General features: G+C 39.5%; 1 long non-coding RNA gene across 1 annotated transcript; it reads left to right on the forward strand.

Moving 5' to 3' along the window:
* Positions 1 to 9,622: 9,622 nt before the first annotated feature.
* LOC113313604 lies at positions 9,623 to 12,320 on the forward strand. The gene is made up of 5 exons (XR_003341954.1): positions 9,623 to 9,698; positions 10,111 to 10,150; positions 11,119 to 11,463; positions 11,636 to 11,733; positions 11,965 to 12,320. It is a non-coding gene; the product is annotated as an uncharacterized LOC113313604 (long non-coding RNA).
* The last annotated feature ends 1,352 nt before the right edge of the window (positions 12,321 to 13,672 follow it).

The following is a 13,672-nucleotide window of genomic DNA, read 5'->3' on the forward strand; positions in this document are numbered from 1 at the left end:
TTTATCTCGGGCAGGCTACCCTTCTCTAAACCTTGGTCCTTGTTATTTCTTTGTTGGTATCCTGCATTATTATTTCGTGAATCGTAATTCCTTTGTCTTGACTCCTCATGTCTAAGATTATGATCAATCCATTCTTGATCTCCGCTTGACACAGCTACCAACTTCGTAGAGATTACATTCGACGACTTTCCTCTCTCGTATTTTAAGTCGTCTTCCACATCGTGTATTGTTCTTGGCAAGAGCCGAAAAGTTCCTTCTTTTGTCGGGATCAACAAAACCTTGTTACCCTTCCTCTGGTTTTCCTCTAAGGCCATGTATCCCTCCTAATGCTTGTTAACGAGCTTTGATAGTGAAGGTTGGTTTTGATGATTTTCTTCCAAGCTTCCTCTCCTTCGTTCTTGTGCGAAGTTCATTGTAAGTGTAAGTTCGGGCGTTGCCACTGATAACCCCGTGTTGATGTTTCCTTTGATGATGAGTTGATGATATCGCTTCCCCGTACATGTATGTCTCCTTTTTCTTTGGTAGATGAATGAACTTAAGCTATCCGAAGGAAAATCCATATGATCCTCCTTTATTTCCTTTTCCCTTGTTTAGCTTAATGCCTTACGTTCGTTAAGTCTCGAAGGTACCGATCCTGCTTCGTGTTGTTTTTGGTTCCTCGTTGCATGGTTTTGATTCTTAGTTCATCCATTGATCTTCGCGTTGTTTTGACCTTGATTCGTGTTGTTTCATTGTTCCTTGTATGCTCATTTTCTTTGCCTCGTCGATTTTCCTTTGCTCCGAGTTCGCTCCGTCCATGACTTCGTTCAACTTTAGCTCTTGCATTGCATCACTTCACTGCCTCCAATTGTATTACTCGATAATCATATTTCTTAATTTCATTTTCTTTCTTTCTTTTCTCTTGCCTCTTGAACATATTTTGGTGTTATAAATTGTGTGGCTATAGGAGGTCTTATTGTGCCTCCTAGTTAAGGTCTTACTTTTCCCTACCCTCTCATTAAAGGTCTTAATTCAATGAAGTCTCAGGCGCTCATTATTCTTGCAAATAACGATCCATCAGCCTCGCCTTAACATTCTCTAGTGAGGTCTTATTTCGCGACAATACGACAGGCCTAACTATTCCCATGAATAATAGCCCCATGATATTGTCTTCTTTTTTGGTCACACAGCTCCCTAATCTGGAGGGTGCCGTCCCTTTATGTTCCCCCTGATTGCCCCTTCAAGGAAGTTACCTCTAACATGCATGTTTAGCTCTTCCCATCCGGTTATTACGACAATCAGTTATTTTCGTGACTTCTTATCCCTTTCTTCGATTTGGCTATTGGTTATGAAGTCACACCCTAGGTGGGGTTTATTTGGGACCGAGTGCATTGTAGCCAGGACTTGCCATACGGTCATGGCCGGTAACGCTCCAGGCGTCCCATGCACCAGCAGCTCAACCAAATACGTCGGAACTGGTCATATTTCTGCACCCCTTACCGAAGGCCATCATAAAAGGGACCCTCGGCGGATGGGATATACCCCTAGCTTATCTCCCTGAGAGTTGTTCACGACGCGCGTTAGGACCTGACTCTTACACCTTCGTGCGAACTAGGGTGGACGTCGTGGATTCCCAGCCTTCCTAGGCGAAGGTTTGAAGGTTTCTCTTAAACCGTTTTGTGGATCTTATTTTCCTCCTAATGTGAGGTCTTAATTGTTTATTTTGAGGTCACATTTTGCCCGACTGGACCCGAATTACTTCTTTTCTTATTTGTCTTTGATTTCATTCCTTTTGCGGCTTTATTCGTGAACCTTGAAGTTGTATTGTACTTCGCGAAGCATCTAAGTGAGCTACTCTAGTAGGTCGGAGTTAGTGTATTCGCTGGGTTGGAGATGATTTATCTCTTCGACGATGATTGATCACATCGACGTCTTTGCACGTTTCCTCTTTGGTCCTGCAATCATCCTTTCCTCCACTTCGTCAATGATTTATCACATCGACGGCTTTGCACGTTTCCTCTTTGGAGCTGCAATCATCCTTTCCTCCACTTCGCGAATTGTTAGCCGCTCTCTCTTCATCAAGTTTACGGTTTTGCAGCGTCTGCTTGTCGTCTTATCTTGACAATCTATCGTGTTGTCCCACTAGATCTCGTTATCGTTCTCTTTCTTGACGAAGCGTCTCCTCTATCTCCTCGCAAGTTGATTCTGTCGTCTTCATCGATATTTTCTTCCATATCCTCGTGAGTTGATTCCTTCGTCTTCGTCGACATTCTCTTCCATCCCTTCGAGAGTTGATTCCGTCGTCCTTATCGACATTCTCTCCCATCTCTTCGTGAGTTTCGTCTTAGCAATTAATAAGTTTAGAGATATTAAGGTGAGAATACCCCTCTTTCGGCTTCCTTGCTTGTGGTTCATGAAACTAGCTCATTTGGTTGCTTTGCTGAGATTAATGACGAATCAAATCTGTTTTCCTCGTCAACTGAGTTGGACTTTCCTGACTGACGAAGTAGTATATTTGCAAGTCCTTTGTCGAGTTGATCTACGAAGTTGCACGAATTCTTCTTTGTAAAATTACTTCTTCTGCGTCCGTTCATGTTGAAAGGCACTTTCAATCCGTCTTCGTGTGTTTCTTCTGATGCTACGAACTCCATAATGCCCTACGAACTAATTACAGGTGAGAGCTTGGTACTTATTGGTTTTGTCACTCCGTAAGTGGTGCTTGACTACTAACGAAGTAGATTTGACTAGGTCCTGTTCTGAATCTGCGATCTCGGATATCTCGCGCGTCGGATTAGTGGTTGCCGCGAACTCACAGTCACAAAATTTTCTACGTTAACTGAACTCTTCTATTGGGTCACTGGATTGCTTATACTTCCTTCCCTGCAAGTAAAGGGCAGAGATTCATACCTCCTTTTACGCAAGGGTCTGTCTTGTAACTCATCTTCTTTCTCTATCTTCCTTTTTGTGGATCGATTGATTTCGCCCCTTTCCGTCGTCTTCCCTTCCATCGTCTTCCCCCTTTTAGGTTGGTTTTAGCTTCGCTGGAACTATCAACTTCGCAGGGGTGATTGCCTTGTTTCGTCCTTGGCTGATCGTTATCAATCATCGTGAATCGAAACCTAGACGCTCCACCTGGCGTAGCTTCCTTCATTGACCCATATGATTGCCCTAGCCTTTCTTTCGCTTCTTGTCTTACCTCCTTCTTCTTTGGTCGATTGCTTCTGTGAGTCATCATTCTCCTTTGTTTGCTCCTAGAGTGGCCGAATGTTTCCGTCGTCTTGCAAACTTATCCTTCGCTAATGATATTTTGGCGAAGTTAGAAATTGCTTCGTTATATTCTTGTTCCTAACGGATTATGCCTTCCTTTACTTCCTTCACTCGTTATATGCAGTACTCACAAGATAGCTGGGGCGCTGGGGGTTGACGAAGTGAACCATTAGTTGCCTTACTTCGTTGGGTTTGGCCTTACTTCTTCGTAGGCTTTGGCTTTCCTTCTTCGTGGGCTTTGGCTTTCTTTCTTAGTTGGCTTTACCGCTTTCTCCTTTCACGAAGTGGCTTCACTTCTTGTTCCATTTCGTATTTCTGGAATGAAAAGGTGGGCCCGGTTTTTGTTTTTGCTGTCGTTGTATGCCTCTTGTTCGTGGATGAGGCTGGTGGCGAAGTGTTTGTTCCCTTCTTTGGAATCTCTGCTTCGAAGTAGCTTTGACTCCACGAAGCAGCTTTCACTCCACGAAGCGGTTTTGATTCCACGAAGCAGCTTTAACCCGCGAAGCAGCTTTGGTCGCTGCATCTTTGAATATAATTGACGAAGAGAAATACTCCTACGAGCTGACTTGATAAAAGCTGTTCTATCTTCGCAATGGTGGGTGACGAAGTAGGTTTGACATGGTTGATTCGTAATTCTTCGATTAATCACGTATTATCATCTACTGCCGTAATGGCAGCAACCTATCCTCCCTTTTAATCTCCGACCCAAGCATAGCAGCATCACCGTTCCATGAAACTCTCGAGGTCAATCTGATCGGCTTCGTGATCTCAATCACCAGCAACACATATACCACCATCTTCCATTCTCGTCTGCCAGCAACAGCTTCTCACCGATCAACATCGCAACTGCCAGCCAACACCTTTTTATCCAAAGCACGTCACCACTGAGCACCAACTTTCTTCCCTGTTTTTCTTATCGAGCTCAACTGCCAATACCTCTCGAGCTCAGAACCCATCCGCATTACTTGTCTCCCTTATCTTCTTCGCTGTTGACCCTTTACTTTCACGAGACATCCCTTTGATTGGCTTTCACGAAGTGGTTCTTTGTTCATAGTGAACGAGGTGGTTCTTCGCTCGTTCTTCGTCCTCCCTTTGATTAAACGAAGTTGCTGATCACGATGTCTGCTACGTAGCCCTACTTCGTGGTTAGCTTCTGAAATTTGTTCGTCATGAACTATTGCTAGATCCTCTGTGAACTCGTTGCTCCGTTGATGTGCTACCTGCATTCTTCTTCGCTGGAACATCTGACGAAGTACACTTCGTCTATCACTATTCTTCCCTATCTGATCTTTGCCCGGACTTTATTCTTCACAATCTGATTTCCAACAAAGTCCCTCGACACGGAAATATGCTGCTTTGTGTTGCCTTATTGCGCTGATTGTTTCTTCTCTGCAGCGAGATGGTTGGTTCTGACGAGTGGTATCAAGTTGTTAACGAAGTGGACTTCGTTGATCTTTTCCCCTTTTGCCTGCGTCTTTACTTCGCCGGATCAAATCTGTTCTCCTCGAGTCCAAACGAATTGAACCCTTCACTTCGCCATTTAGCTATCTAGACTGCTGGTAGTCTTCGCCGGTGGATATTTAGCTGATGAGCTGTCATCGGACTTCGTCACTGGTTTTGTACTTGGATTGCCACGAGTTGGTTGATTTGTCTTCGCAAGTTGGCTGCAAGTGAAGCTATACTGTATTAGGCGCTAGGCGAGGCGAGGCGCCAAGCCCGTCGCCTAGCGCCTGGACGCCTAAGGCGCCCTAGGCGATCACTAATACAATATACGCTGTTTTAGATTCCTATACCACTGCATCGTTAAATAACGAAAAGAATACAGTCCCAAGAGAATCCACTACCACTATCATCATACCGGACCTTTTTAGAACTAAAATATAGAGGGATTTGTTTGTTCGTCTGCTTGTTTTGAGATTTTGGACAAGATTTAGTTGGAGGTTTTCATGATCAATTAATTGGGGGATAAAAAAAGGAATTGGAGGATATTGATTACTTCCCCCAACCCATGGTGTGTGCTAAGGGGTGATTTTTGGGTATGAAAATACTAAAATACCCTTTGATTAATTAAAAAACATTATGAAAAGACCATTATACCGTTTCTACTAAAACTTAAAATCAAAAACCAAATAAAATATCCCCCATTTCACATCAGTTCCGGCACTGACCTAGGGTTAGGTTTTGAAAAAAAAAAAATCTTCGTTCTTCATCGATTAATCGTCGATTCAAAAATTTCTTCGTCGATTAACCTACCCGAATCATAAACAATGCCTCCACGAAAGAAAACGAATGCCCAATCGAACTCAAAATCGATTGCTCAACAAAAACAAGAACAATGAATTGCTAAGATTGCTCAATTGCAAGAAGAAGAACAAGCAGCGGATTCAGACAATCAACCTCTCACAACCATGACTTCTGTGAGAAGGTAAGTGATTTTAAACTACTTTATGAGTGTTTTAATCGATTTATAGCAATGAGTTTAGGTTAGAATCGCAAACCCTAACTGAAACAGTTGAGTTTCAGTGATTACCGGCACTGAAATATGTATGAATACGGTGCCGGTTTTACCTTCCGACATTCAATCTAGGATGAATGCAATGCCGGTTTCACTCCGCAGATTCACCAGAAACTGAATTTTAGATACCGGCATAGAATTTGGGTCGAATTCCCTGCCGGTTCTTGGTACCGGCAGTCATTTATAACTATTCATGTATGCCGATAGTGGTCTAAAAACATACAGGAGAGTTTATGAATTTTTCACCAGTATCGGCATAGACATTTGGTTCCATTGTATGCCGGTTTATAGTACTGTCATTTTTTTGTGAAAATTCGAGCATGCCGTTAGTGTACTTAAACCAGACATAGGAGTTTATGAATTTATCACCAGTACCGGCATACATTTTTAGGATGATTTGAATGCCGACACCAGGTTACGACATGAAATTGATTTATTTCGAGAATGCCGGTAGTGGATTAAAAACATACAGGAGAATTACATATGATTACCGGCATTGTCGACAGGCATTGTTTAATGCCGGAACAGACAACCGACATGCTTTGCTTCAGTAAGTCAATGCCGGTGGAAAAACTGAAAATGAGTTGTCTCACATTCATTTCGTGTGATTTTATGATATAGGTCAAAAGCCAAGGAGGCTAACAAAAGAAAAACTAAAGATGTTGTCACTAAGAGAAGAAGGAAAGACGGTCTTGATACTCCTCAATCTCTCCCTCCTCGAGGGAAAGATGGAGGTCGTAAAAAGCGTTTGGGGGCTGAGACAAGAGGGATAATTTGGGAGAGTGGTGGTGACCGTAGTCGAGATGTAATCCGTGATCACAATGATCAAGATGAGCAAGATGAAGAGGAAAGTGAGGATGAAGATAATGTGGTTCATCCAAGTCAATTAGCAAGCCAAAGCGAAGTTGGTGGGCCAAGTAAACAACCAACACAAGGCAATGGCAAGAAGGGCAATGGCAAAGTAAAAGTTAAAGGTTCCCACCTTCCTCATATTAATGACATGATACCTAACCTTGAACGTGGAAGAATTTGGGGTAAAGCTCCGGAACCGAAAACACTATTTGGATACAAGCACTCGTGGGCTCGTACTATCTATCAAACCTATGTAAGTATTTTTTATTTTGTGCATCTGTATTGTTGTGTATTCATGTAAAATATCTTAATTGTATTGTCTCCTAATTGTAGGATCATACGAAGGCTGTGCGTGTTTGCCATAACCAAGCCGCGGATTGTTGGAAATTGTCCGATGAATGTGAAGAGGTCCAATAAATAGTAATGAAATCTGGTCTATATGATTTGGTTGAAAATTATGTGAAGACTGATTCCGTGACTGTCAATTGCTTCATCGAAAGGTATCATGGTGAAACCGATACCATGCACTTCCTTTTTGGGGAGATGACCTTCATCCCTGATGATGCTCAGAACATTCTAGGCTTGAATATTACCGGCAAATCAATTGCAGAAGGAGTTGAGTCTCTATACCTAGAATGGTCGAAGTTGCACGCTCTGACTAAGAAGCTGTTGGGTTGGGACTACAAAACTTCTGTGGAGAGATTTTATGAATCCAAGTCTGGTAGGACAAAGACAATCAACTTGACGCTGCTTAAGAAGAAGTTTGAAAACACAAAGCAAAGAAGTTTGGAGGATGGATGGGACCTTGAAGAAATTCGTTATACTGCCGATGCATACCTGTTATATATATTTGGAACTAGGGTATTCCCTGACACTAATGGCAACATGGTTAGTGCGAACTACCTTCAGTACTTGGATCCATTAGAAGATGGAGATGAGAAGGGCCTCTAAGGCTAAAACCAACCAATTTTTCGGGAATTTCACTCTACTGCAAGTAATTTTGTTTTTAAACTTATGTTATTATGTATATTGGTCACATGTACCCTTATCTTGAACTTAGAAACAAAACTTATTGCTTCATCTTGGAATATGTGTGGGCTTATGTACACTTCCCCACCTTGTTCAAGGACTGGACCTCCTTGAAGATCAAAGACCTTCCCGAACCCGATACGCCTATAGCTAGGAAATTCGAGTTCAACAACACTCCGAAGCCCGGTAACATAGGTCGACTGATCGATATGAGGTTGGATTTGGACGCGATGAGTACCCAAGATATTGTCTTTGACCCTTACAAGGAGGTTAGAGGAAACCGCCAAGTTTTGAGGTATGCTAACGTTGCATTCTACCATGGGCCGTTGTTCCACTCAAAAGGATACGTTATGGCCAATCCTACACGTGTGATGCGCCAACTTGGATTCAAGCAATTATCACATATCAAGACGGACTCTTTTCAATGTTTTGTTCTTGACCTTTCTCGGTGCTTTTCAACTCCTAATCGGTTGCATGTAGAGTATAATCCAAAACCGGATCCAACAGATTGGAGGGATAGGGAACCACGTCGTTTGGTAGATATTAGTCAATGGGATAAGTGGGAGCTTGCGGAAAATGGTGATGAGGTTGATGCCGACTACATGGAAGATTACCTGCAATGGTCACATCCTTTTGTCGTACGCCCGGATGACGTCCAAGTTCCACTTCGGAAACACCCTCCCGTCCCAACTCCCGCACAGGCACCACCTACGATCGCCCAACTTAATAAGACCGTTGGATTTATAGTAAGTATTGTTAATTACTTAGTCGTTTATTGTACACATAATCTTATATTACCATATATATACTAATTATGTGTTGTATGTATGAAACTAGCGGCGTCGGCTTGGCAAATTGAGGAAGCAGTTATGTTGCAAGTACGATGAAGGAGCGGGGCTATCCAATGAAGAAGTGAAGGAAGTCGTGGAGAAGCTTGATAAAATTGAAGAAACCGACCCTAGTGCAAGGGATTTGTTCGGTGAAATTAGGAGAAACCGGCACAAAAGAAGCAAAAGACCAATTGATTAACTATTTAGTTGTGTTTCTTTTTCTGGATGGTGGTTGTTACGTCTTGAACAATTACAAACTTGTTTTCGTTTGTATCTTATGGTTAACTCTTTAGTTGTTTGGTTTGATTTTAGTTTATGTTACCTGAATTAAGAACATTTAAGCAGAATCTAGTTGTTTGGTTTGTGTTGAACATGTTTAGGTTTCGAGTGATTGCTTTATGTTGAACATGTTTAGATTTCTTGTGAAATGTTATTTTTGCAAGATTTAGTTACTACAGCTTCCGGCATGGAAAAGCTTTGGTTCAACAACGCCGGTACAGGTTCCGACATGCGAGAAAATTACAGTTCATTGCCGGTTTCTGGTACCGGCAAGGAAATGTTTCATAAAACCATACCGGAACTAGAAGATTAAAAATTTCATGTTCCTGTATAGAAATTGGAAGGTACCGGCATAGTCGTTTTTCTACAAGCTATGCCAATTTTATGATTTTTTCCCAAATTTTCGTAGTCGACAGAAAACCGGCCACTAGTCCAGAAAGGGGTATATATCACGCTTTTAAATGACAGATTAATTATGTGAATAAGATTTTACGAACAAATTCTGTCATATAACATGAAAATAGTAGGATCCATTACCTAACATACAATAACTGTCATTAATACGTGGGAGATTACTAAAAGCGTGATTTATTGGTGATTTCTTAAATGACGGAATCAGTCCGACAAATATAAAATGTGTAATACACCCACAAGCAGTTTTCTACCTCACACCCAAAAATAACTAGTCATATTGTGATGCTATGTTGTCATAAAAGTCTACTCTAAACTAAAACCAGTTAGCCACTTGCTTGTATGTCGTAAACTTTTCACCTGGTTCGATATCCATTCTAACAGGCCCGAAAGCTTCATTTGTTTGAAAAATAAAAAGAGGCCCAAAAAGAAGAGCCCAAAACTCGATAATAATAATATTTTTAAACCTATATTTCTCTCTCGGTCACAGCTCCTTCATCTCAAACTTATCAGAAGAAGGCGGAGGAGGTAATCGAGTAAGTTTCAATTCCTTCCCCATCTTTAACCTTTAAATTGGAATTAATATTCAATTGTTCTCTTTATGTCGATCTCGTTTCTGTAAGATTTTATTCTCTTTTAATGGTATTGTTAGGCATTACATTAGCACTAAGAAGAAGACGACTTCACGAATATTTTTAATGTTAAGAACCCTAGTTAACACTGATTAAAGTATCAGTCAATTTCATAAATTGTTTGGGTTTTTACTTCGATTCATCAGTTTCTAGGGGAAAGATCCATTTCAATTTAGATTGTTAGGGGTTCTACTTCGATTATTCAATTTCTAATGACAAGATCCATCTCAATTTTATTTGTTAGGTATATTCTTCGATTGTGAGGGTTTCACAATTGTGGATTACAAGTTAACCGAGTTAATATTTTGGTTTGCAGGCTCGGACACATGTGGGTGATTAGATGGGTGATTAATGAGGTATGTGTTTTACTTGACCATTATCTTCCTTGAGTTTATACTGTTTTAAAAAGAAACTTGATGTTGGTGATGGTACACAGTAGTGTTATGGTTTGAGTTGAGATTGTAGGTTGAAAATTGTACTTCAGATATGGGTTTGTAAAATTATTTCTCCTTCTCTCTAAAAGTTATCACTTGTAATACTATGAAAGTTGAAGTTGGTGGAGGTATTGATTCTACAACCATTATCCTTATATGTTTGTTTCTGGTGGTTTTATGATGCTGATGATAGTTAAACATCATTTCTTTTATGGTGATAATGATCAGTTGAGTTTGAATACTAGCTTCCTACAAAACCCCTGAGTTTTGGTCTCCTTCTGTCGTAGTTGATGTAGGCACTGCATGTTTTGTTGTGTGCATAGATTTTAGAGTGAGATTGGGGGAAAACTATGAAAAGGAAGAGGTTCAAAAATTTTAAGCTTTTGTTTGTATTTTACTCTAGGGAAGATTTTCAGAGACGACTTCCGAGCACAGACTTCAAAACCAAGTAGATAGGCTTTAATTTTCATTCAAGGTAGGCTTGTATCTTCTTGATTGTATGGTTTACTATTATTTATGGAACTTTAAAGATTTTCTGTTGGTTATACAAACTCTTCCATCCCAGTGCCAAGGATATGATGGACCTTTGAATTGGTTTCTTTTGCGAATCTGTGAGTCGAACAAAACATAATGTCTTATTTGATTTTTATTTTTATTTAAAGATAACTTGATTAAGTTAGTTTGCTTTGCTTAGTTTAAATAGATAATCTAATTCACCAATAACGCAGAAATGATGTTGTCTATCCTTTAATACCTGCTCATTGCCATGTTATTCGTAGGTTTATTGATCTGGTCTTCCTTTATATTTGTGGTTTATGTTTTAGTCCATATCTGAATTTCACCTAAAGGATCCTTACTAATTCAGCCTTTTTTGGTTTCAACAATTTCAGCTAGATGGCCGAACTTCCTCTGCGCATGTTCTGTTTTCTTCTCGGGCTCGGTTCAACTTCACTGGTCTTGGTGGCCCCTTTCTCAAAATAGTGCAACATCAAAGTGGTTTACAACAAGTAATGGCTATTGGATGTTGATGAAATCATAACTTAGGAAGGTGTTCCAATTGTCAACCAATTTACTGTTGTTGCCTGGGAGGTCAATGGCTTCAGGTAGCTGCTAAGACGAGTATAACTCCTGGTGTTCCACCATCATTGAATCCTCCTCCTTGGACATGGTTTGTGCCTTAGGCAGTGTATTTATTAGTGCTTGAGAAGAAATTAGTTCATCCTCCACTACACAAGGTTTGTAATTCTGTACTTCAATTTTTTTTTCTTTCCCTTTTCTTCAATTTTATAGCATGTAAAGCTGTATAATTTACCTGTATGCATGTACTTTGATCCCCTGGTTCAGTCTATGCTTCTGTAGACACTATATCTTTAATACAAAGTATGTTGTTTTACTTTAATTCTGCAGTCCTTCTCTGAAGATAAGCTGCAAGTCAAATGCATCTAGCAGAAAGCAGAGGCGAATCATGATTTCAACAACTTAAATTGAAGATGCGCGACTCCCAGGTATGTATGCATCATGAAAAATTGAAAATACACATTGTTTCTGATGATTAAGTAGTGCCATTCTTAGGTCTTGCTAGGATTAAATTCACTCCAGTCTTCTTGCATAGCTCAATGAGTAGTTTAATTTAATTTGTATTTCATCTCGGCAATATGATGATTTTAATCATTTCATCTATGTAATTGATTCACATCAAGAAGTATTTAAAAATAACTTGGAATCTTGTTATACAGGGTATTGGGATCCCTATACCTTCGTTTAGCTATTGTTGTTTGAATGAACTTAAAAAGAACGACTGCAAGTGTTTATATTTATTTTAGAAAGGGAAATTCACAAAGCGATGAAGAAACTACGGTAACTGCGATAGAGATGGAGTACTTGGAGATATTTTAGTAGGTGGCCAAAAACTTTGATAAATCATATAAGAAATCTACCTAGTTGGACTGGCAAGATTAGGTGATAATTTTAGTAAATTGAATTCCGTATTAATGTTTTGGATGTTTATCCATTTTTGTGTATGTGAGTTTGGGATGTCAATGTAAACCTGAATCCATATTTTAAATAAAAAATAAAGGTATTTTCACTTTCAGATGAATTTGCATTTTAGAATTTCTTTTTGTTCTTCAGATTTAGATGATTAAGATAAATTGATCTAGTATCAGTTCCTTAGCTGAATTAGAAACCAAATTCCCAATTTAGCAGAATATGGGGACGTGCTGCAAAAGAAATCTGAGAAATGGCGGATATTTTTATTTGTAATAAATAGTAATTTAAAAGAATTTATTTTTGTAATTAATATTAATTTAGAATTAATTAAAAAAAATTATGACATACATCGACTGTTATTGTATATTACATACAACAAATGTGATACTTAATAACAAATTCTGTATGTGATTTTAAGGCACAAATTTTATTCGTCATACTTAATAACGCGTTTTGTTTGTTATTTATAAAGAGTCACACCAAATATATAACGGTTCAAATTACAGACAAAAACCGTGATAAATCATGTTTTATAACAGACTTCAACCGTTATTTATAGCCCCTTCTGGACTAGTGGGCACTGTAATATTGGTTGCTTCTATGCCGGCAGTCTGCTAGTTTTGAGTATAAATCCATTTCGAATGTTCTTTTATTTCATTCCTAAGAAGTCTATTACATTGGATTTGATATTTTAAATTAAAACATGCTAAAAAACATAGAATGGATTACTTTTGGGTAAAGATTAACTATTTCCATCCCTTTTCAACAATTGCGTAACCTTTGAGCGTTTCCCGAATCTGTTCGAAGACATCGTCCGGGATGGGGGTGTCAAGGATTAGATTCATTGGTTCTTCTTCTCTTTCAACATATTCCTTTCCCTTCATATAACACCCATCACACCCACCGATAGGCTTGCACTGGCCCTTGTGGTTTTCTCATGACTCTGCTAGTTCAACAGCTTTGTCAAACCATTGAAACTCATCGCACTTTGGGTGATTCAAACACCTTAGAAATATTCTTCTATTTTCAGCATCATCAGTTTTTACGATCCAGAACCGGCGTGTCCCATCACAGCTTCTACACTTTGAATAAATAAAATGACAGTCCATGGCTAGATGAGAAGGTGACTTGCAAATTTGACACTTGCAATGATGACTCTGTAAGAGAAGATTATATTAGTTATGTGTCATAGTAGTGAAGATTATATTGTTAGTAAAGTTTATTCTACTTACTTTGCAAATAGATCTAGATGATGAATCTCCCATCCCTTTTGAAGCTTTAACCGTGCTTGCTTTCTTGAGAGAAGGATGTTTGTTATTTGGTGGATGGTTTGTGTAGATTTTTCTCAAGGAATGGGGGGTATTATATACAAATGAATCACCAACGGTCTTATTTTTCCAAAACCCATCCATTTTTTTTTTAAATTTCACAAACACCGGCATAGTCGCTATTATA

This window comes from Papaver somniferum, chromosome 9 (genome assembly GCF_003573695.1).
Source record: "Papaver somniferum cultivar HN1 chromosome 9, ASM357369v1, whole genome shotgun sequence".
NCBI classification, from domain to species: domain Eukaryota; kingdom Viridiplantae; phylum Streptophyta; class Magnoliopsida; order Ranunculales; family Papaveraceae; genus Papaver; species Papaver somniferum.